Genomic DNA, 23516 nt, shown 5'->3' with positions numbered 1-23516 from the left:
TTGAAGGGGAGTAGATGGTCCTGCAAAAAGTGAGGAGTATCATGTCTTACTGGCAATGTATACCAGTGAGAGAGGCAATGAGTGTGCATTACAGTGGAATATGATGTAGTGTTGTGAGTACTGACGGCTCCACTTCACCTGTGAGACAAAGTTCTGTTCATAGTAGATGCAAACAGTAATATTTCTTTCATTGGCACTACATATTGTTTTGTTAAATTTTGCTATTGCAGTAACATGTGTACTGATATTTTTCTTTCATTGAAACATTCTCAAGAGTGAATAGGATATTACAACTAACATAACAACATTGAAAAAAGGTTATTTATTTACCACAGAAAATCCTGTGTATAGCTTGTTGCAAAATGTAACGCACATCATAATTTTCCTACCTTAAATGCAATGGTTTGTATTGGCAGTACATCTGGCTTTTCTTCTGCTGCCACTGTACCATCCTGTATTGTCTGTGCTGCTGAGTGTTGGTGTTCATCATCTGATTTAGATTCAGGCATAATAACTGGTAATGCTTTCTATGTAGCTGTATTATGAAGTATGGCATTTGCAGCGATGAACTTGCAACTGGTGAATATTATGGGGCACCTCCACTTTTATGTAGACAGCGGAATCGACTTTTCAATAATCCAAATGTCCTCTCAATGAAAGACGGTATTTGTTTGTGTGTGGGGTTGTAGCGTTGCTCACTTTAGTTTGAAGGATTAAGATATGGTGTCCATGTCCAGGATCTCAGAGCATATGCACTGTCACCTACAAAACATTTTGTGAATGTGGTTATCATTCCTACAATTTAGACATATTGGGAATTTATGTCATATTCATATGCCATATTTACCAAGTAGGTAGCCATCTTCAAACGAATCTCTGAGAAGACGTGAGTATATGCCGCTATGTCTGAACATGAATAAGTTGTGTACTGCCAGAGTACTTTGCGACTAGATTAGTTATCGTATTTGTTGCATCACACACTACTTGGATATTACGTGAATGAGTGTTTTCTTGTAGCTAAATATGTACTCATTGCAAGATGCAGGACATATAGTAACATTGGTTTCATCACTACATCCTATTACATGAGGAAATTGGGCAATGCAGTACAATTAAAAAAAAAATCTCAATTCAACTGCTGTGCTTTGCTGGGGAAAGTAATGTGATGGTGAATTCTCTGTAACATAGCATACAGGGAAGCCTGGAAAATATAGACAGGGCACTCTGTGACATCCCTCCCTTCTCGCAGCAGCAATGACACCTTGGTAACTCCTAGTGGTGAAATGTACCTGAACATGGGTGGGTATGGAATTACTTCCAAGAGTGCTTCTCTCAAGCTGAGGCCTTATGTTTTCAATTAGATCTAAAATTACTGCACTACTTAGCCTTTTTTTATCATAAATGTTCTCCTCTGTTTGTTAGAAAAGTGTAATCCTCACTCTGAATACCCGTTCCTGTCTCCTCCTCCTTCTCTGAAGGCAATTGAGAATCTGCATCCTCCTTGAAATCATGTACAGCGCCGCCATTTTAGAACTTCCTGATGCATATTTTTTGCTTTTTATATACGTTGCACTTGGTTACCCCGTGATGTGAGTTGGTGGTAATTTGCACATGCTAAATTCACATTTGGCGACTTGTCGATAATAGAGGATGGTTGATACATTCAATTAGTGAGTCGGTATTTGGAAACCATTCAAAGCAACTTGCTAACTCTGGTCACTAAACTAGTGATTCCATAACTTGTTGGTTCAGAAAAATAGCGCAAGGACAAGGAATGCTTTTTTTACCTTCAGAATCAAATTTTTTTGCGGTCTGTAACCTGTTTGTGACGGGTTACCGTTTCACCACCGCTTTGTACATGTGGCTCTTAGGTCCTACATGTTTGTCTAATTTGCACTGCATTATCCTGCTCCGTGGGCATTGCACTGCACATGTCAATTTGTCTAAACCTAGTAGCAATGTACATGCTTATCATGTATGTGTGCATACTTATTACTTAGGGCCAGATGTAGGTGGCCTATTACCAGTCGGTAACGGCCGAAATTAACGAATTTCGGCCGTTACCGACCGGTAATAGGCTTTTATAATGTAGGGGGCAAAAATTAAGGATTCAGTAATTTACCGAATCAGTAATTTTAAGGAATCAGTAAATTACCAATTTCTTAAATACTGATTCTGTAAATTACCGAATTCCTAATGTAGAGAGCACTTAAATGAGTGCTTATCCCATGTTAGGATTCGTTATTTACCACCAACTACAAGTTGGTGGTAAATAACGAAAAAAAAACAAAAAGCAATTTAATGCAAATTGCTTCAGTGCCATGTTGCAGACATACATGCCTTTAGGGCATGTATGTCTGCAACATGTGCACCCAGAAACAATTGAGGGGTGCAACAGGGTGTCAAAGTGAAACCCTGCCACCCTTCAATGTTTTCCCCTTTTACCGAATCGGTATTTACCGATACGGTAATTGACATTCATTCCTATGGGCCTCCAGGCCCATAGGAATGAATGGCAATTACTGAATCGGTAAATACCAATTCGGTAATTACTGAATCTTAGAGATTCGTTAATTTTTACCGAATTTTTAGCTACATAACATTTACTGATTCGTAAATACCGAATCAGTAAAATTCGGTATTTACGAATCGGTAAATGCTATTTACCTACATCTAGCCCTAAGTTTTAAACATTGTGGTATAAAAATATTATAGCCAGAATATTGAATATGAAAATAATATAGGTTTACTAATGTTAACCTAAATATATGCACCTTGAATTATTCATGTTTTAAAGGTACCTAGTTGTGGAGCTAAGAACAGTAAATCTATACTTAACTATACGTATTTACCTACGCAGTATTTTGGAGGTCAATATACATGCGCTGATATTTTTGTATGATATATTTGTGCTCAATATTTGGGACATACATTTCTGCAAATCATTTGCAAACAACCTGCGTTTGTTTTCTTAACCTGCCATTCTGTTCTGTTCCCAACACATATATAGCCTAAGTGAAAGATTTAGAACAATAGTAGATTCTCTTTTGTTCAATACATTTTGTTCTGTCGAACCCAATAAGCCATAAATAACATTCATTGTGACACAACATTTTTTAATCAATGAAAGAGAATTGTAGAAAAATGCTTCTTAACAGAATGGAAATAAAATAATTATTTTTTCCAATGCACACTCTTTTTCAAATTCCATGAATAAAGGCCATTTTTATAAAAGGTTTTCACAGCATAATTTCAATCTGCATCGCTACACTCCAACTTTCCCCAATAAACCATCTTAATCCATTCTCACATGGAGCCTGTTTCCCTCCCTTTCGTAAGCTTTTACTGGGCAGTCAATGCACTATTTCTGTTATCCACACTCTTTTAAGAATGGTCAGGATATTATGCTTCAAACTGAATGAATAAGAGCAATTCCCCACACTTTACCAAAATAAATGTAGGGAGTGCATTTCTACATATCCATCTAGCATGCCTTGCATTTCCCTGGTCACTCCTCTAACATGCCATTGAGCAGCACAACTTCTCTAATAGCAATGAAGATAATTTTTCTGTGCAGAATGTAAGCATGTGTTCCATTCATAATGCACTCCTACACTCACACGTATAACCCTACATTGCAATTTTGTTAGGTTGTTATGATTGGCGGGAACACTAAATACTATTCTTAACTTAGAAGGTGTTGAAATTTGTAGACCACTATGGATTTGATTGAGAAATTGTGGACCCCGCCGCACCTGGCGGCAGTCGGACTCAGAAACGACGATTTATGTTGGAACTGCCAGAAACAGAAAGGAGACCTAGCACACATGATCATCCACTGCCCTAGACTAAAGACATTCTGGGGGAAAGTGACAGATGTAATCTACAATGTAACGGGGTACTCACCACAACTTGATATCCTCAGCATAACATAGGATTTATGGCCCCAAAGATACACTCTGCTAACGACAGGAGCCGTATTGACCTACTCCTCACGGCGGCAACTAAGTAAATGTAAATGTAAATGTCAAGGTATTTGTAGAGCGCACTGCCACCAAGCGGTTTCCTGGCGCTATTACTCATACCGCTGTGGAACCCTTCCTGGCTTTCCCTGTGAAGTGTCCACTCCTGGGCATCCCCAGGGTGAAGCCAGGCATCCTAGCACTGTTGGGGCAGGTGTGGAGGTTAAGCAAGCTATTGCCCAGAGTTGCAGCGTTGGGCCAATGACTAGAATAGGCACCGAGGCGAGAATTGTCAGGTCCGAGGAAATTGAGCCCAAGACCCGCCAAGGTGGGAATTGAACCCTGGTCCCAGGCCAGAATTCTGCATCAGGGTTTGCCGCTCTAACCATTGAGCCACACTCCTCCACACAGTCCGACAATCCGTTCTAACTGGAAGGACACAGTGAAAGCCACCTTTAAAGTCTGGTTCAACTGGATCACTTTCCTACGGGGAGCTGACAACATAAGAAGAAACTAAACCCCCCAAGTCAGCCAGGACAACGAGATGTGGCTCTCCCTAGACAAATACCTTGACTCACAGAAGCCGCCGTGAACACATCCAAAACCCCCACCACCACCACCCCCGGGTGGCGCCAGACAATAAACTCCGTGGTCCAGCAACCAACTACCCGCCATACGCATATCCGTTTTTCTTTCTCTCTCTTCCTCCTGCCTTTTCCTACTCACCTCTATACTTCATCTCTTTCCATTCACGGAGGCAACACAAATGTACGATGTAGTGCCGCCAAGGCTTAAAGTCAATTAGGTATAAGTAATACTCAAGCACCTCTGTAAAGCAGAATGTATCAACAGCCATGTATGTGCGACAGCAAGACCGTTATTGCCTTCATCCTTTGTCTGACTCTGTACTGTCTGTAGAAATCTTTTCTCCCAATAAAATCTTTTGAAGGACTTTTTTACGCACATCTGTCAAGGACTCAAATTCACCATTTAAGTGTCCCAGAGTGGAGGAGTTCATTCAGAGACTATATTCCATTTGGCACCTTTTTGAAAAATCCCTCCCAAAAACCCACAGGGGCGGCGGTACCCTTAGATAGGTACTTAAATCAGTAACAATCAATGTTCTTGGACACCTTTGCTCACCAGAAATTACGTGGAAGCATTCCTTGACCTGGGGAACAAGGAGAGGAATGTTCCCCATAAATGTACAGGAGAATTCTAATGTCTCAATCTGAGCTGCTGCAAAGTCCAAGCTTATATGCCAGCACTATATCACCACATCCCCATCCATGAGCAAAGAGAAAGTGTGCCTTTGCTAATGTACAAGAAGTTTTAAAAATATTTGTTGGTCCATGATTCCATTAGGTGTACTCTTCACCAAGTGGTATTTAAGGGCCATTCAAAGATTTTGGATATAATTTCAAATATTACCATTAGATTGGTTTCACATATTAAGTGGTATGCTTTCAAACCAACATTAACAATGACCTTTTTTAATTTTACATTCTGGCTATTGGGAAACACCGCTGAGGGTATTATTAGCTACTGATCCATTCTACCATGTTTCTGGTATACCGTTAACATCTACAGCTTTCTAGAAGGCGCCATTGTCATTCTGAAAATGTTATTAATTTGCTTCATTGCTGGTCACTTTATGCTTTACCTTTCCCTGCACCTTAATCGTTCATTTTGAAATCTGTGAAAGAGCTTAGTGTTAATTCATGCCTAATCAGTATTTTGATTCGGCATGAATTAACATTGGTGTTTGTAATTACAATTTTCATTTTTAATTTCCTGGTTGTCTGCAATAACTAACACTCATGCTGCCCATCTCACCATTTGCTTTCAACGACTATTACATTCATGTTCTCTTTATTGACTTTGTGACTGGCATGCAAAGATATTAACACCCCTATGTTTAATTAAAGTAATGAATATATGTATTAGCCAGGGCTAAACTCCCTTTCTATTTCCTGGTATGAGGGTTAGTGGGATTTTAGCTCCATAAATGAGATATACTCATAGAGACATTTCTGCAGCATGGTGGAATTTCTTTGTATGGAAATCCATTTGGAGGCACAGGTTTGTTGGTAATCCTTACCTCTCTCTCACAAATGTGGGCATTCTACAAACAGTTGCAGGTAGTTTACTAATCATTGAGCACTCACACATTTATTTCTAGCATGGGGTGCTGTTTTAATAGCTGAAAATCAGGTGGCTGTAGAGAAAGTAGTTTCTACATGAAAAAAGATCATTTTCTCGTTGAATACCCAGAAAATAATTTACAAGTCCATATCCATTTTAGTTTCACATTTTTACATTCAGGAATGTGCCCATTACGTTACAGTATGTTGAGATGGTAATACAATGTTTACGGATGTTGCAGATTCGCAGGGGTATTCCATGTGATGTAGTGTATATGTAATTTGGAAGTAGAATGGAGAATGTTAATTGGAGGCTCTGAGGAAGCTGTTAAGGAGATACTATGGGTGCTTGCTGGACTGGTTAATTTTCCTGTTTTAAACAGGCATTTTTATTTCCTCCACTTCTATATGTTATCCATACATGATAACAGACACATTGAACACTAAGATCTTCAACATCTTAATTTGGATACTCTATGAATTCTTTATCGATTCCTAAAATTTCAGAAGTATGCCCCAAGCACAGAAGAGCAAATGTCTGTCTTTTTCCAAGTAACATTTGTAAATCAGGGACTATCCTGCTTCAGCTTTCCTATCTTTCTGTGTTAAATGCTTGTCCATTTAACGGTATTTTGTGTACGTGGATCCTTGCCTCATTTGCTGCAGCGGCGGACATATATCCTTGACTTAGTTTCTTCATTGCATACTTTTCACCCACCCTCACTGACCACATTGTCGTTAACATCTTCCATTGAGTTTGTTTACAATAAAGGTGCTAGTCAGAGCCATGATGCACAGGTAAGGGCATGTTATCTTGAAAATGAACCAAAATATTAAACCTCTATCCATGACTGCTCCTTGAAGTCTTTTCAAAATATCCCCGAACACTCACACTTCTTCCCTAAGTCCTCCCAACATGTTGATGTTGACCATGATCTCCCCAGCAGCCATGTACAAATGAAACTTCTATATCTTGTTTGACAAAACAATTGTCAGCCTGATGTGTACCATATCGTCATTAGCTTCCTTCACCCAATTCCTATTGACTTACCTTTTCACTAATCCAACATGGTATAACATCTGAAGATGATTTTTCACCCTGATCTCCACATATGATTAAAAAGTAAAATAACATCACACAAAAATGCATAGATTAAGGCCATATGTCAGTCAATGTTCTTGAAAATATTAGGTAATAAAGTGATGAGTTCAGCTTTGGCTACCTCGGTACCACTTCAAGACTGCTAGAGATATCAATGCTGGAAGGGATAGTGATTTACCCTTTTCACAAAGTTTTTCTTCCATGAGAAAATGTATAGTTCTCAGGAAAAATCGGGAGTCATCATCATCATCTATATTGTATGATTACTTAAAATCGTTACAAACACATTTGGAAAACAAAAACACAAAAACCATGCAGAGGTTATTGAGAATTAAAAAAATAACTCCCCATGTAACACTGGAGCAGACTACCAGCTTAAGGGCTCAAAGCAATGTCTGCAATGCAATATTAAAATTGGAGCTCACAGAGAGATTAAAAGCAAAGTATAAAAATGATGGTTACCGGCCCAACTCTTTGTGGATGCTGATTACCTCCCAAGGACGCTTTAGAAGGATGACTGTACATGCACTGGTTGCAGATAGTCGGGACCTATGATCTGTACGCTAACATTTCCAAGTGCAAACAAACTATTTGGTGAAGTGCTGCATGTTGGTGCTGATGCAAGTACAATAAAGTGCAATGTGCCGTTATGTGGGTGCTGTTCCATGTCCTAAAACCAGGCTATGCAGCCTGTGTGATTCATGCACCTACTTGGTTTGACGAGCTGTTTGGAATTCAAGAGTCGAGTAAATCACTCCCAATCCGGAGGAAGTCGCACCTAACACCACAGGAAGCCACACTAAATTACAGAGAACAATGGTGTCAATCACGTCTGTAACGTTTCATTCAAGGAGATGAAGGATTAAAAAAAACTTTTCTAATTTAACAGGTACATGCATTGTTAGAACCGGCTGTCTCTAGTTGGCAGAGGTATGCACTTCTGACAAATAAGGACAAACCTTTTCTAGTCAGGGCAAGGGGATCACACCCTTTGATAACCCCTGCTCACCCCCTTGGTAGCTTGGCAGAGCAAACAGGCTTATCTCAGAGGCTGTGTGTTAAGCATGTATGACCACATACAGTAATAAAGTGAACACACTACAAATGGACACGACACAGTAGCATAATAAAAATAAGGATTTTGATATAAGGCTTAGCACAAGACCAAATAACGACAAAAATATACCACAATCTTAATAAATACTCTTGGAAGGAAAAATAATAGTTCAAGTGTAGTTTCTTCTTAGCACAAAAAGTCTTTAGTATCAAAAGCAACTCTTCTTTAAAACACAGTTCTTGGCAACAATGTAACCCACACGGGAGTCACACGACGTCGAGGCAAAGTTAATCCAAAGGGTTCGGCGTCGACCGCGAGGAGCGCTACGTCGAGCCCGGAGTCGCAGAGACCCCCACAACACAGTACCTTGGAAAAGCGAAGCACACGATGATCTGCGGCGTCGAGATGTCCGGCGTCGCGTCTTCGGCGTCGATCCGGCCTCGGAGTCTGGGCGACCTGCAGCGGCGTCGACAGATGTCATTCAGGCAGGAGCAGCGCTCACGAGGCGAAGCAGGATACGGTGTCGTCGTCGATGTCGATGATGATGTTGCAAAGAGTGAGCAGCGCTCACTGCGTCGAGAGGGCTCGAAGTCGATGCAATCAGCAGTGGTGCAGACACGAGGTCACTTGGAGCTGGAGCCGAACCTACTACTCACTGGCGTTGCTGCTGGTGCCGATCGGGTCCGGCGGCCGGCGTCGAGGAAGCGGGACACTGGAGCCGTTACTCACGATGTCGAGCTGGATTCGGCGGCGTCCGTCGGCGTCGAGATTGCTGGTTCTTTCGGAGGTGCTGGATTCTTAAGTTCCAGCAACAAGCACTTTTAGCAGATGAAGTCCTTGAGCCCTGTGACTTCAACAGGAGGCTGGCACTCTTCCAGCCCTTGGAGATTTTCTACAGCAAAGCTTGAGAGTACACACTCAGTTCCTCTCTCCTGGTTCCTTGGCAAAAATAAAGAAGCAACTGCAGGATTCCCCCAACACACAGCACACTGGCAGAATGGGTAGGCAAGTCCTTGGATCAGCAGGCTTCTTGTCCTTGGTTCCAGTTTCCTTGTCAGAAGTGATCTAAATTCTTGGTTCAGGGGTCCTTCTCTTATACCTCTTTTTGGCTTTGATCCCTTTGTCCATGTAGGGGAATTTCCCAACATCCTGGGTCTGTTGTGGGTGTAGCCAGGCAGAGGCACCTGGCCTATTCACTGAGCAGGGCTGGGTCCTCAGACGCCCAGCAGGAGGTGGAGCCAGCATTGTCACTGGCAGGAGCAGAGCTATCGGCCTCCTGGTAGGAGGTGGGGCCAGGATCGTCCATGGCAGGCACAGAGCCATCAGTCGCCTGGCAGGAGGTGGAGCCAGCATTGTATCAGGCAGGGCAGGCTATCAGCAACTACTCTCCCCCTACTTTCAACGCAAATGTCCCACTCATCCCACACTGACTCATTCAGACCTCTGGAGCCACCCAGCTCCTGTCACACACACACCAAACCAGCAGAAACCAGAAATGGTTAGACAAGAAAATAGACACTTTCTAAAAGTGCTATTTTCAAACCCAGAGTCCAACAGCCATCCACACAAACGGATGCGTTATTAAACCCCGAGTTCAGGGATACCAAACTCGACATTGCACCATGCTCCCCGAGCCAGCTAGGCTCATAGCATTAATAATCCTGGTGGCCCATTCTAACTAATGGAGAGCAGGTTACCTCGCAATAGTGAAAAACGAATAGGGCTGTAATTCACTTTTAGGACATGCCAACTTGGTAAGGCCTGTCCTACCTTATACTTACAATGCACCCTGCCCATGGGCCTACCATAGGGGTGGCTAACATGAAGTTAAGGGAAGGTTTAGGGACTGGCAGGTAGGTGTACCTGCGCAGTCAGCGTGACAGTACTAGACTGCATGTAGGTCTAGTAATGGTAGACCTGTAGACACACTTTTACTAGGCCGCTCTTGTGGGTGGCACAACATGTGCTGCAAGCCCACAAGCAGCATTTGTATTTACAAGCCCTGGCACTCCTGGTGCACTAGACTAGGGACTGATAGTAAACCAAATAAGCCAAACATGGAGTTCAATCAATACAGCAACTTTACATAGGGAGCACTTGCACTGTGGCACTGATCAGCAGTGGCACAGTGCCCAAAGCATTATACCAGCAAAAACATCGTAAACAGAGGAGGCAAACAGAAAAAATGGAGGAGAGACTCAAGCCAATGATGCCAGGTCTAACACGTGTCCCCTCCAGCTGAAATGTGGGGAGAACTACCCTTGACCTAGGGAGTCCTCATCACTAAGGCGGAAAAATCTGGACAGACCATCAGCATTGGAGTGATCTGTACCAGGGCGGTGTTCCACCGTGAAGTCCATCCCCTGTAGGGAAATGGACCACCTGAACAGTTTTGGATTCTCACCCCTCATCTGCATCAACCATCTGAGGGGCCTGTGGTCTGTCTGAACCCGTAAGTGTGTCCCAAAATTGGTAGGGTCTTAGCTTCTTCAGCGCCCAGACCATAGCAAATGCTTCTCGCTCTATCGCACTCCACCTCGTTTCCTGGGAAGTAACCTCCTACTGATGAAGGCTACAGGCAAGTCTCGGCCCTCTTCATTCACCTGAGCTAGAACAGCTCCCAAGCCATGCTCTGAAGCGTCCGTCTGGACAACAAATTCTTTAGAAAAGTCGGGTGCCTGGAGTATAGGTGCTGTGCACATTGCAGTTTTCAGGGTGTCAAAGGCCGTTTGACAGGCGTCAGTCCAGATCACATTTCGTGACTGCTTCCTGGAAGTCAGTGAAGTCAAGGGGTGCACAATGTTACCATAATCCTTGACAAACCTCCTGTAGTAACCCTTGAGACCTAAGAAGGCCCTCACCTGAGTTTGGGTTTTGGGCGGCGCCCAAGCCAGGATGGTATCTATCTTGGGTTGCAGGGGGGCCACCTTGCCGCTCCCTACTTGGTGCCCCAAGTACACCACAGAACCCTGCCCAATCTGGCACTTACTGGCTTTGATTGTGAGGCCTGCTCTGCGCAGGGCCAACAACACTTCCTGGAGGTGGCGCAAGTGTTCCTCCCAGCTGGCGCTGAACACTGCGATGTCGTCCAGGTAGGCGGCACTGAAATCCTCCAGTCCAGCCAAGACCTCGTTGACCAACCTCTGGAAGGTGGCAGGGGCATTCTTCATCCCAAAGGGAATCACCCGGAACTGGTAGAGCCCATCTGGTGTGGAGAATGCTGACCTCTCCTTTGCCCCATCAGTTAAGGCGATCTGCCAGTACCCAGACGTTAGATCAAACGTGCTAAGGTACCGGGCAGCCCCCAACCGATCTATGAGCTCATCAGCTCTGGGGATGGGGTGCGCGTCAGTCTTGGTGACTGAATTGAGTCCTCGGTAATCCACACAGAACCGAAGTTCTGTTGAAGCACCAGGCGCTGCAGCCTTCGGGACCAAGACCACTGGGCTGGCCCAAGGACTGCTAGAGGACTCAACCACCCCTAAGGCAAACATTTTGGAGACCTCCTCCTTAATGTATGCTCTGACCTTGTCAGTCACCCTGTAAGCCTTGTGCTTCACAGGAGGGCTGTCTCCAGTGTCAACATCATGGACACACCATTGAGTGACACCAGGAACCAAGGAAAACAGGACAGGGAATTGTCCCAATAGTTGGCGACAATCCTGCTTCTGCTCAAGGGTCAGTGTGTCAGAGAGGACAACACCATCCACTGACCCATCTTGCTCTTTAGCACACAGGAGGTCAGGAAGAGGCTCACTCTCCTCCTCCATTCCAGCATCCGTAGCTAGGAGCATGCCCACTTCGGACCTTTCTAAGTGGGGTTTCAAACGGTTGACATGCAGGACCCTCAAGGGGTTCCTGGGAGATTTCAAGTCCACCAAGTAGGTGAAATCGCTCTTCTTCTCCACAACCTTAAACGGTCCAGTCCACCTGCCCTTGAGCGCACAAGGTTCCACAGGGGACATGACCCAAACTTCTTGACCAGGCTGAAGCTCTACCAGAGTGGCATTCCGGTCGTACCACCACTTCATCTCCTCCTGGCTGGCCTCCAGATTTGCCTGAGCAAGATCTCTGAAGCGCCGAGTCTGGTTCCTAAAGGCCAGCATGTAACTGTATACATCCTGGGGAGGTTTCCTGGGAGATTGCTTCCAGCCTTCTTTGACCCGACTCAAAGGTCCTCTTACCGGGTGACCATACAAAAGCTTAAAGGGGCTGAACCCTAGAGAATTCTGTGGCACCTCACGGTAAGCAAACAACAGGCATGGCAAGAGGACGTCCCATTTCCGCCTCATTGGTTCTTCGAGACCCATGATCATGCCTTTAAGGGTCCGGTTGAATCTCTCAACCAGCCCATTACCTTGACGGTGGTAAGGAGTGGTGAACTTGTAGGTTAACCCACACTCCTTCCACAGAGACTTCATGTAATTGGAAATGAAGTTGGTGCCCCGGTCTGATACCACCTCTCTGGGGAACCCCATGCGGGAGAAAACACCCATCAGTGCCCGTCCCACCACAGGGCCGTCACTGTTCGGAGAGGGATGGCTTCCGGGTACCGTGTGGCATGGTCCACCAAGACCAGGATAAACCTGTTGCCCAGGGCTGTCTTGGGGTCCAGGGGCCCAACAATGTCAATCCCCACCCGGTCAAAGGGGGTACTGACCACTGGAAAAAGTTGGAGGGGAGCCTTCTGCTTCCTTCCGCTTTTCCCACTTGCCTGGCAAGTGTGACAGGTTTTACAATGGATGTCTACATCCCTTCGCATCTGAGGCCAATACAAATGGGTGACAAGCCTGTCATAGGTCTTGTCCTGCCCCAGATGTCCAGCTAACGGAACCTCATGAGCCAAACCCAGTAGGAAGGCTCTGAAGCGCAGGGGTACCACCAGCACACGGGCTGACCCAGGCTCAGCAGCCTTAGGCTCGCTATACAGGAGGTCGTTCTCCCAGTAAACAAAATGCGACCCTGACTGATCACCTGAGGTTTGGGCTGAGGCCTGCTGCCTCATACCCACAAGAGAAGGGCACACTCTTTGTTCTGCACAAAAGTCCTCCCTGGAGGGACCACCATCCTGCTGCCAGTGGGTCAGCTTGGGCAGGTCTCCCAGTTCAGCAATTTGTTCCCCTGTGGGCTCCAGGGCATCCCCCTCAGGGTCTACCTCCTCCTGGACTACGGGAACTATGGGGGCCAGTTTCCCGCGCCTCCTGCCTCTTCTCTTCACAGCTGGGTCCTGGGCCATACTCTCAGGCTCCGGGACCCCATCAACACCCTTACTTGCTGTCATGGAACGAGTGGTTGCACACACCCACTCTGGCACACCCAACATTTTCAAATGTGTCTCCCTCTCCACCTTAGCCCAAGGGGAGTCTTCTAAGTCATTGCCCAGGAGACAATCAACAGACATGGCGGGCCTCACAGCAACTTGAAGAGTACCTGAAACTCCCCCCCATTCAAAGGAAACTTGAGCTACCTCACACTCTTTCTGGGAGTTGTTAGCAGCTATCACGGGGTAGAATGCGTGGGGAACCACCTGCTCTCTGGACACCAAGTGACACTTGACAGCTGTCACACTCGCTCCGGTGTCTCTGAGAGCTTCCACTCTATGGCCATTAATGGTCACCCACTGCCTATATTTATTAATGTTACTAGGCAAAGGGGGTGGAGGGACCATTTCCATGTCTCCTAGCGAGACCAGGGACATTTCTGCGGGACCCCTCCCACCAGGGACAACCATCTCCTCCCCTCCCAGGGCTACACTCGCCAACTGACGGGGGGTGCACGCGGTGGTGCACCAGAGTCCTTCATAGGACACTGGGGATCATAATAACGATGCCCCACCTGCTTACACACATAGCAGGTCATCGGGCCCATATGAACAGGTTTACCTGTCGGGCCCCTGACTTCTTCTCAGGGGGAGGCTGGGAACCCTTCCCTTGGTTCCCTTGGGGATTACTTTGGGGCCCTTTCTGGGACTCCTTCTGTTTGCCCTTGTACCCCCCACTCTACTGCTGGGGACCCTTCCCAACTTTGGCTGAGTCTCCCACTGGACCCTTGTGGACCCTGGTACTGACCCAGCGGTCCGCCTCCTCAGCAAGTTTTCTAGGGTTAGATATCTTGTTATCAATAAGGTGCTGGCGCAGCTCTGGAAAACAGTTGTTAGACAAATGCTCCCAAGCAAACAAATCATAAAGAGCTTCATAACTTTCCACTTTGCTGCCCTTTACCCAACCATCCATGGCTCTGCAAAAAAAAGACACATATTCAACCCACGTCGTACCAGGCAACTTCTTACATTCTCTAAAAGCGTGTCTGTACTTTTCTGGGGCTAGGCCATACCTCAATATTAAAGCATCTTTCATATGCGCATACGACATCCTATCCTCAACAGGCATGTCTAACAGGGTATCTCTCCCCTCATTCACAAAGCGACCCCACAACCCCGCTCCCCAATCCTTCTCAGGGACCCGGTGGGCCAACAATGCTAACTCATATGCTTTAAACCATTGACCAATATCTTCATTCTTATGATAATCTTTGATCACATCTTTGGGAAAATAAAACCTACTTTCTGCAGGCACAGATGGGATGCTGCCACCAGAGGGATTCAATTCTAACTTCTTAGCTTGGATCTCCAAGTCCCTCAACCTGGTATCACGCTCCAAAGCTAACTTTTTTCATTCAAATTCCAACCTTTTGGTCTCCAAATCAGCTTCTCTCCTACCTCTTGCATTTTCTAACTCCAACTGCCCATTTATCTTAAGCCTTGCCATTTCCATGTTGTATTCTCGCTCTTTCACCCTTTCTCTTTCTTCAGGGGAAAGACCTTTGAAGGAAACACTGCTACCGGGAGAGGACACGGCTCCATTCACTGGCACCTCCTCATCCCCTTCCACTGGCGGTACCACCACCGGATCAGTGGGATCTCTGGACTCTAACCAGGCCTCCAATGCTTTGAGATAGTTCTCCTTAACCTTGAGGCCTTTGGTAGGAACTTTACACTGCTTGCAAAAGGATTTCAGCTCCTCCAATTTGTAGACGTTTATCTTTGCTCTATCAAATTCCTCCACAGCAACAACAGGGGCAGTGACTCCGGTGTCACTCATGGTCAAAACTGGCAGTGTTCAAAAATCAAGCTTCAGAAAAGCGGAGAACAAAAATAGAATCCTTCCAAATTAGATAGTGGCTGCGCTATGGTCTGCTTTCACTATGTAGCGCACACTAATCACTGCACATGGGTCATAAATGCAAGGTTCAAATCCTCACCGCTGCGTCCAATGTTAGAACCGGCTGTCTCTAGTTGGCAGAGGTATGCACTTCTGACAAATAGGGACACACCTTTTCTAGTCAGGGCAAGGAGATCACACCCTTTGATAACCCCTGCTCACCCCCTTGGTAGCTTGGCAGAGCAGACAGGCTTATCTCAGAGGCTGTGTGTTAAGCATTTATGACCACATACAGTAATAAAGTGAATACACTACAAATGGACATGACACAGTAGTATTATAAAAATAAGGATTTTTATATAAGACTTAGCACAAGACCAAATAACGACAAAAATATACCACAATCTTAATAAATACTCTTGGAAGGAAAAATAATAGTTCAAGTGTAGTTTCTTCTTAGCACAAAAAGTCTTTAGTATCAAAAGCAACTCTTCTTCTTTAAAACACAGTTCTTGGCAACAATGTAACCCACACGGGAGTCACATGACGTTGAGGCAAAGTTAATCCAAAGGGTTCGGCGTCGACCGCGAGGAGCGCTACGTCGAGCCTGGAGTCGCACAGACCCCCACAACACAGTACCTTGGAAAAGTGAAGCACACGATGATCAGCGGTGTCGAGATGTTCGGCGTCGCGTCTTCCGCGTCGATCCGGCCTCGGAGTCTGGGCGACCTGCAGCAGCATTGACAGATGTCAGGCAGGAGCAGTGCTCACGAGGCGAAGCAGGATACGGCGTCGTCGTCGATGTCGATGATGATGTTGCAAAGAGTGAGCAGCGCTCACGCGTCGAGAGGGCTCGAAGTCGATGCGATCAGCAGCGGTGCAGACACGAGGTCACTTGGAGCTGGAGCCGAACCCACTACTCACTGGCGTTGCTGCTGGCATCGATCGGGCCCGGCGGCCGGCATCGAGGAAGCGGGACACTGGAGCCGTTACTCACGATGTCGAGCTGGATTCGGCGGCGTCCGTCGGTGTCGAGATTGCTGGTTTATTTCGGAGGTGCTGGATTCTTAAGTTCCAGCAACAAGCACTTTTAGCAGATGAAGTCCTTGAGCCCTGTGACTTCAACAGGAGGCTGGCACTCTTCCAGCCCTTGGAGATTTTCTACAGCAAAGCTTGAGAGTAGACACTCAGTTCCTCTCTCCTGGTTCCTTGGCAAAAATAAAGAAGCAACTGCAGGATTCCCCCAACAAACAGCACACTGGCAGAAGGGGTAGGCAAGTCCTTGGATCAGCAGGCTTCTTGTCCTTGGTTCCGGTTTCCTTGTCAGAAGTGATCTAAATTCTTGGGTCAGGGGTCCTTCTCTTATACCCCTTTTTGGCTTTGATCCCTTTGTCCATGCAGGGGAATTTCCCAACCTCCTGGGTCTGTTGTGGGTGTAGCCAGGCAGAGGCACCTGGCCTATTCACTGAGCAGGGCTGGGTCCTCAGACGCCCAGCAGGAGGTGGAGCCAGCATTGTCACTGGCAGGAGCAGAGCTATCGGCCTCCTGGTAGGAGGTGGGGCCAGGATCGTCCATGGCAGGCACAGAGCCATCAGTCGCCTGGCAGGAGGTGGAGCCAGCATTGTATCAGGCAGGGCAGGCTATCAGCAACTACTCTCCCCCTACTTTCAACGCAAATGTCCCACTCATCCCACACTGACTCATTCAGACCTCTGGAGCCACCCAGCTCCTGTCACACACACACCAAACCAGCAGAAACCAGAAATGGTTAGACAAGAAAATAGACACTTTCTAAAAGTGCTATTTTCAAACCCAGAGTCCAACAGCCATCCACACAAACGGATGCGTTATTAAACCCCGAGTTCAGGGATACCAAACTCGACATTGCACCATGCTCCCCGAGCCAGCTAGGATCATAGCATTAATAATCCTGGCGGCCAATTCTAACTAATGGAGAGCAGGTTACCTCGCAATAGTGAAAAACGAATAGGGCTGTAATTCACTATTAGGACATGCCAACTTGGCCAGGCCTGTCCTACCTTATACTTACAATGCACCCAGCCCGTGGGCCTACCATAGGGGTGGCTAACATGAAGTTAAGGGAAGGTTTAGGGACTGGCAGGTAGGTGTACCTGCGCAGTCAGCATGACAGTACTAAACTGCACGTAGGTCTAGCAATGGTAGACCTGTAGACACACTTTTACTAGGCCGCTCTTGTGGGTGGCACAACATGTGCTGCAAGCCCACAAGCAGCATTTGTATTTACAAGCCCTGGCACTCCTGGTGCACTAGACTAGGGACTGATAGTAAACCAAATAAGCCAAACATGGAGTTCAATCAATACAGCAATTTTACATAGGGAGCACTTGCACTGTGGCACTGATCAGCAGTGGCACAGTGCCCAAAGCATTATACCAGCAAAAACATCGTAAACAGAGGAGGCAAACAGAAAAAATGGAGGAGAGACTCAAGCCAATGATGCCAGGTCTAACATGCATCAATATTGCTTTTTGCTATTCCTTAATTGTGAAAAATAAGGAATTGCAATTAAGGAATTGCAAAATGCAATGCATCAAGAAATCTCTGAAAAAATTGCGATTTCTTAATATTCCTTAATTGCTACTCGCAAATTGCGAGTCGCAATTAAGAAACACCTCCCCTAGGCCCATAGGAATGAATGGGACAACATTCTCAATTTGCGATTAGCAATTAGTGAATCGCAAATTCAGAATGCGATTTCAAGGGTGCAGGGGTGTCCAAAGGACACCCTGTTGCATCCCTGAAATCAATCTGTGCACATATGTTGTGCACACACATGCCCTTAGGGCATGTGTGTGCACAACATGAAACTTTGAAAATGCACAAAAGTGCATTTTTCAAAGTTTTCGCAAATTACCATGAGGTTCAACCTCATGGTAATTTGCTCCCCCTAATTGCGAAATCGCAATTTTTTTTAAAGTTTCATGCATTGCATTTAAGGAATCGCAAAATGCGATTCCTTAAATGCAATCGTAATTTGAGAATTAGCAAATATTTGCGAATTCTCAAATTGCGTGGGCCTTCACCCTTCATGCATTCCAAAAGCAGATTTTGCGATCGCAAACGGCAGATTTTTGCGATTCGCACCGTTTGCGATCGCAAAATCCTTTGATGCATGTGCCTGTAAATTTCTATTTTTGCCAGTTGCATGTGTTGGATGGCTGTAATATTTCGAGGTCAAATGTATTTGTGCAACAATAAAATTGACCAACTAAACTTATAGCCAGGTTTCCTAAATCTTCTAATTATATTCATACAAACACTTTATTCTGGTCATTACTCAAAAGTAAACTACTAGGTCATTTTGATGCATATAACATACACAAAACCACACAGCCAAATACAGTGCAGAATAAAATTTATATGTAATAAGCAATCATCTGGTGAGAAGCATTATTCTATTTTTGAATGAACTCTGTTCGCATTGGATAGAAAACAAACATTTCTACTAGGCCTTGGCTAAACCTTCTTTTTCCTGTTGTTAACCGGCAGGATGTCTCTTGTATTCTCTACTTCAAAGGACTCCATAGAGGTGCCACATTTTTGATTAGTAGAAGAAATTAGCTAACACCGAATACTCTCGTAGCAATAACTTAGCGCTGAATTTCTATTTTTTTTTTAGCTCAACTTGATTATTTTTAAAATTGTTAAATATGTAATATAGCTTATTTTTCATTCAGTAAGTACGTAGCAAGTCATCTAGAGAGTAATGTGAAATATATTCTTACGTGATAATAATTTTTTAATGACCAAACATTCCAAAGAAACTTAAAACATAGAAAGACTGCATTTTTTTTTTTTAATCCGTATTTCTTTTCTTTCAGATGTGCATATCATAGAGCTGGCCATAAGGGCTTGGTTGTGCCTTGTCCCGTTACGAATACTCCACAGGTCATATTTCTCTAGGACACTCCTGCATCACCTTAGGAGGTGTGACACTGGTGTGCCAAGGGTTGAGGAGAGCCAGGATCCTTAAATCACATACTTTGGGAATGCCCAGTAATACAACGTTACTTTATTGGAGTAGTTAGAATCATGTTTTTAGGCACAGGTCTCACCATGCCACTATCGGCTGAGTGGCACCTCCTATATATCACTGGAGAAGAGGAATGACCTGAAAATCAAAAAATATGGTTTGTGTTAGCCTTGAGGATTGCCATCAGAAAACTAGCCTTGGTCTTGGGAGAGAATGGGCCGCCAAGTATTGAAGACTGGGAGGCTAATGTAGATCCAGGGCCAGACTGGCAGTAGCGGGCACCGGCATTTCCCCGGGGGGCTGGGGGCCGGTTTTGCGGTTATCGCCCCCTGAACAAAAGTGGGAGCATTGTGTTTTGCTAGCATTGCCCCCCTTCCCCCCCCCCCCATCTCACTGCTACCAGGGCCGGTTGGGCAGCAATCGCCAGGGCTGGTTGCTGTTCCCAGTCTGGATCTGTGCAGATTGGTGCCAAAAGACGGGTGATGGGTGGTGTACCAAAGTAGAGACTGCCCGAAGAAATTTTTCATCGTTTGGGACTACTGGCGCATATATATTGGGGAGAAATGGAAACATCAAATGCGGGGAGTAAGAGATGTATGGGCAGATTTATGAGGCCGTTGCGCCTCTTTGCGCCGCAATTGCGTCACTTTATTTGACGCAACTGTGGCGCAAACAATGCGCCCTATTTAAAACGTGACGCATCTAGGAGATGCGTCACGTGGTACAGCACTGCGCCATAAGGAGGTGTTCCTGCAAATGGGGGGGCGTTCCTGCGCAGGAACGCCTCCTGAAATTGGCTGAGTGAAATCTATGAGATTTCACTCAGTCACTTTCAGGGCAATGCTGCGTCAAAACCATGCGCCTGCTTGAAGCAGGCGTAGGTCTTGACGCAGCAAAGTGCAGATGGTGTACCCCCGAGCCTTGCTGGAGCTGCGTCGCGCTTGCGACGCAACTCCAGCAATGCGCCACATTTCCGGCACATGGGTGGCGGAGCTGTGGCGCACTTTGGCGCACGTTAACTGGAGCATCCTTGGGGATGCGCCAGTTAACATAAATCTGCCCCTTTGAATGTAGGCCCAGGGCTAAAGTCGCTGTACTACTACAGTGCATGGATTACTACTAGACATCCATTTGATATTCTGAATTAATTCAGCTCTGTTGCAAAGTCTATTCTGCTTATGATAACTCAACCAATGCTTACTGTATACTGAACAACTGTTGAATAACAAGAATGAAAAACAAAAATAAAAGCAGTGAATTTCATATTTTATAGTAAAACAGAAACATTTGTGAAGCTAATATATATATTTCCTGGCTTCTGTTGACCAAACATTGGATTACAGTATCAGTTAATTAACATGCATAAATGTACAAAAAAAGTTTTACTTCCAACCCACAACACAAAGGCAGTAACTACGTAAACAAGCCGGCATTAAAAACACATCACATAGACTACTTTTCTCGTACTTTGTTCTGCCAGAATAATACAAACGCAAAGTTCAAACATTAAGATAGTAAGTAAACAGTATTTCACATCCAAGCGTGTAATTTTAGGTGTGGCCAAAACGGAGAGATAAAGTACTTCTTCTTCACACAAGTACTAACTATAGCTAAAAGAGCAATATCATATGTATCTTATATTTCATGTCATTTCCCACTACTCTACATGATCAATATTGCCTTTTCCACAAGTATCAATCTACCTTCTTACATATGTATCTTTGTTTTAAACTTAATTTTAATGTTTAGTAACAGTCTATACTTTTAAACAAAATATATTGGGAATGTATGCTTCATTGTCAGTAACTATTTTTCAGCTGGTTTTTTTTTTTGCTCACACTTATTTGTAGTGCAGTTCTTATACTATTGCTGAAACAGATATATGCAGGAAGGGGGGCAAGATTACCTTTTGAAGCACTGGCAAAGATGCCTGTCAATGAAATGCGATCTACTTCCAGAGGCGCATTTTTTGGAAAATTGCTTCGAATATTTTCACTGCCTAAAACATGTGAAAACAATAATAAGGTAATGTAGCTGAGATGGTATTTTAATCCTCTGGTATGTACATGTCATCGATGTTAATCTTAGACCTATGGAATGTTGACAGTGAAACCTTTCTGTCTCGATGGCTCTGAAGCAAGGCGTACCAGGCGCACAATGGCCCCCCAGTGTAAACAAAGCAGGGTTGCTATGACAGCGGATCAGAGCGCAGCTCCTAAAATGAAGAAAAAAAAGATTTATTTTTAGCATTCCCTCATTTGCACTTCCTAATAGCAATCAAACAAGTACACGCACGTCTGTTATCACAGAGATAATTCCTGGGGATTGTGCTATTCCACCATATGGTCCTGGCTAGTCGCTAACATTTCGGGCTTTTTTTATGGTTTGTTTATTTATTTCTTGGAAGCAGTTAAACAACTTGTGGTCTTGTATATACTAAAACCTTGTATATCAACCTGTGGAACAGGCTTTTAGTTTTAAAGACCTGCTAAGTGTTTAGCACAAGTGTGGAGGAAATCTTATTTCAAGCGAAAAATATGAGTTTCCACCCAATTCGGGATTAAGAGTTCTGCAATAAATGAGTAATACCCGAATAGAGAGTTTTAAATGTTATGCTACCAAACCATCATCGCAAGAATATCTTTTACAAAATATTGTGATTTTAAGTATATGTAGGCATGCAATATTTACCAAACGTAGATTTACATATCAGTATGTTTAGGCTATATATCTTCAAGTTATATAGATATTGAGGTACGATTAGTACATCTATACCTGCCAACATATAATTATATTCACAACATTTCATTAGTCGATATTTCTGTCTGTGATATTTTTGCAGAGCTAAATTTTTGTGTGTCAAAATTTTGACACATAGGTGTGATGAAACCTACACATTCAGGGGTTTTTCCACCTTGAACAGAGAAGTGCCTGGAATGTCAGAAAAAGTGGTGAGAATCAATGTGCAAGCACTCAGGGCCTCATTTACGAAAAGTGACGCATCGCTGTGAGAAAACAGCGATGTGTCACTTTTCATTGCGCCCTCCCTGCAACACCAATGATGCGTCATATTTACGCATCATCGCGCAAGGAGTTACAGATACGTCAGTATTTCTGACGTAGCTGAAGGCGCAAAAATTATGCATTGCTGGAGTGTGTCACAAAAGTGACACAACACAACTCCAGCAATGGGTCATTACACATGGGCAAGTCCCATGTGAAATGTGCCTGCATCAGTCTTCCCCCTGCCATGAGACAGGCGTAAGATATTGACGCATTTCTGTCCTAGAAGTGGCGCAGTGAAATCTCATAGTTTTCACTGCGTCACTTCTACAACCCTTTCTTGCGTCAGAACGCCACCCCTGCATACATTATACCTGGCGCAGGTATAATGTGGCACAGGGGTTTATAAAGTGACACATCTACATAAATGTGTCACTTTGTAAATATAACGCAACATGGCGCAGTTTTTACACTGCTGGTGAGTCACAAAAAGTGATGCACCAATGGCGTAAAAGTGACGAAAGGTCTCATAAATAAGGCCCTCAATTCGGTTGTTTTTACCCATTCTAAAGGTGAGCTACAGCACTCAATTATCATACCTATGTATGTTGGTAATTCTGTTATAATGCCACATTTGTTTTACACCTCAGAATGACGGTTGTAGGGTCTTCCTCCAGCAGTTATGGAACAACCGGAACATAGGCTTCCCTAGTAGGAATGAGCAATTTTAATGGATTTTTTGAAGGATGCAGCATCCAAACTGAAGTTTATAAAAGAAGAAAAGGAAGAAAAATGTATTTCTAATTGATTCATCCTTTCAGGTGATATAATGTGTGAACAAAGATGGAAGAAAAGAGATCCAATGCCTTGAGGCTGGCAGCAGAAAACGGGACACAATTGTACCAGGCACCATAGTCCAGGCAAGCTTGATGACTGAAAGAGACAGAGAATTGTAGTAAAAGAGAAAGAGAGACCTGAATAGATCCAACAAACATCTAATAACAGTCAAAGGGACTTATTTATATGAGCCCTGCATTACGTTTGCACCACATAAAGTGGTGTGTGCATGACAC

The sequence above is a fragment of the Lissotriton vulgaris genome, chromosome 6 (assembly GCF_964263255.1).
Source record: "Lissotriton vulgaris chromosome 6, aLisVul1.2, whole genome shotgun sequence".
Lineage (NCBI taxonomy): Eukaryota > Metazoa > Chordata > Amphibia > Caudata > Salamandridae > Lissotriton > Lissotriton vulgaris.
The sequence above is the reverse complement of the archived record's forward strand: the minus strand, read 5'-3'. Positions refer to the sequence as shown.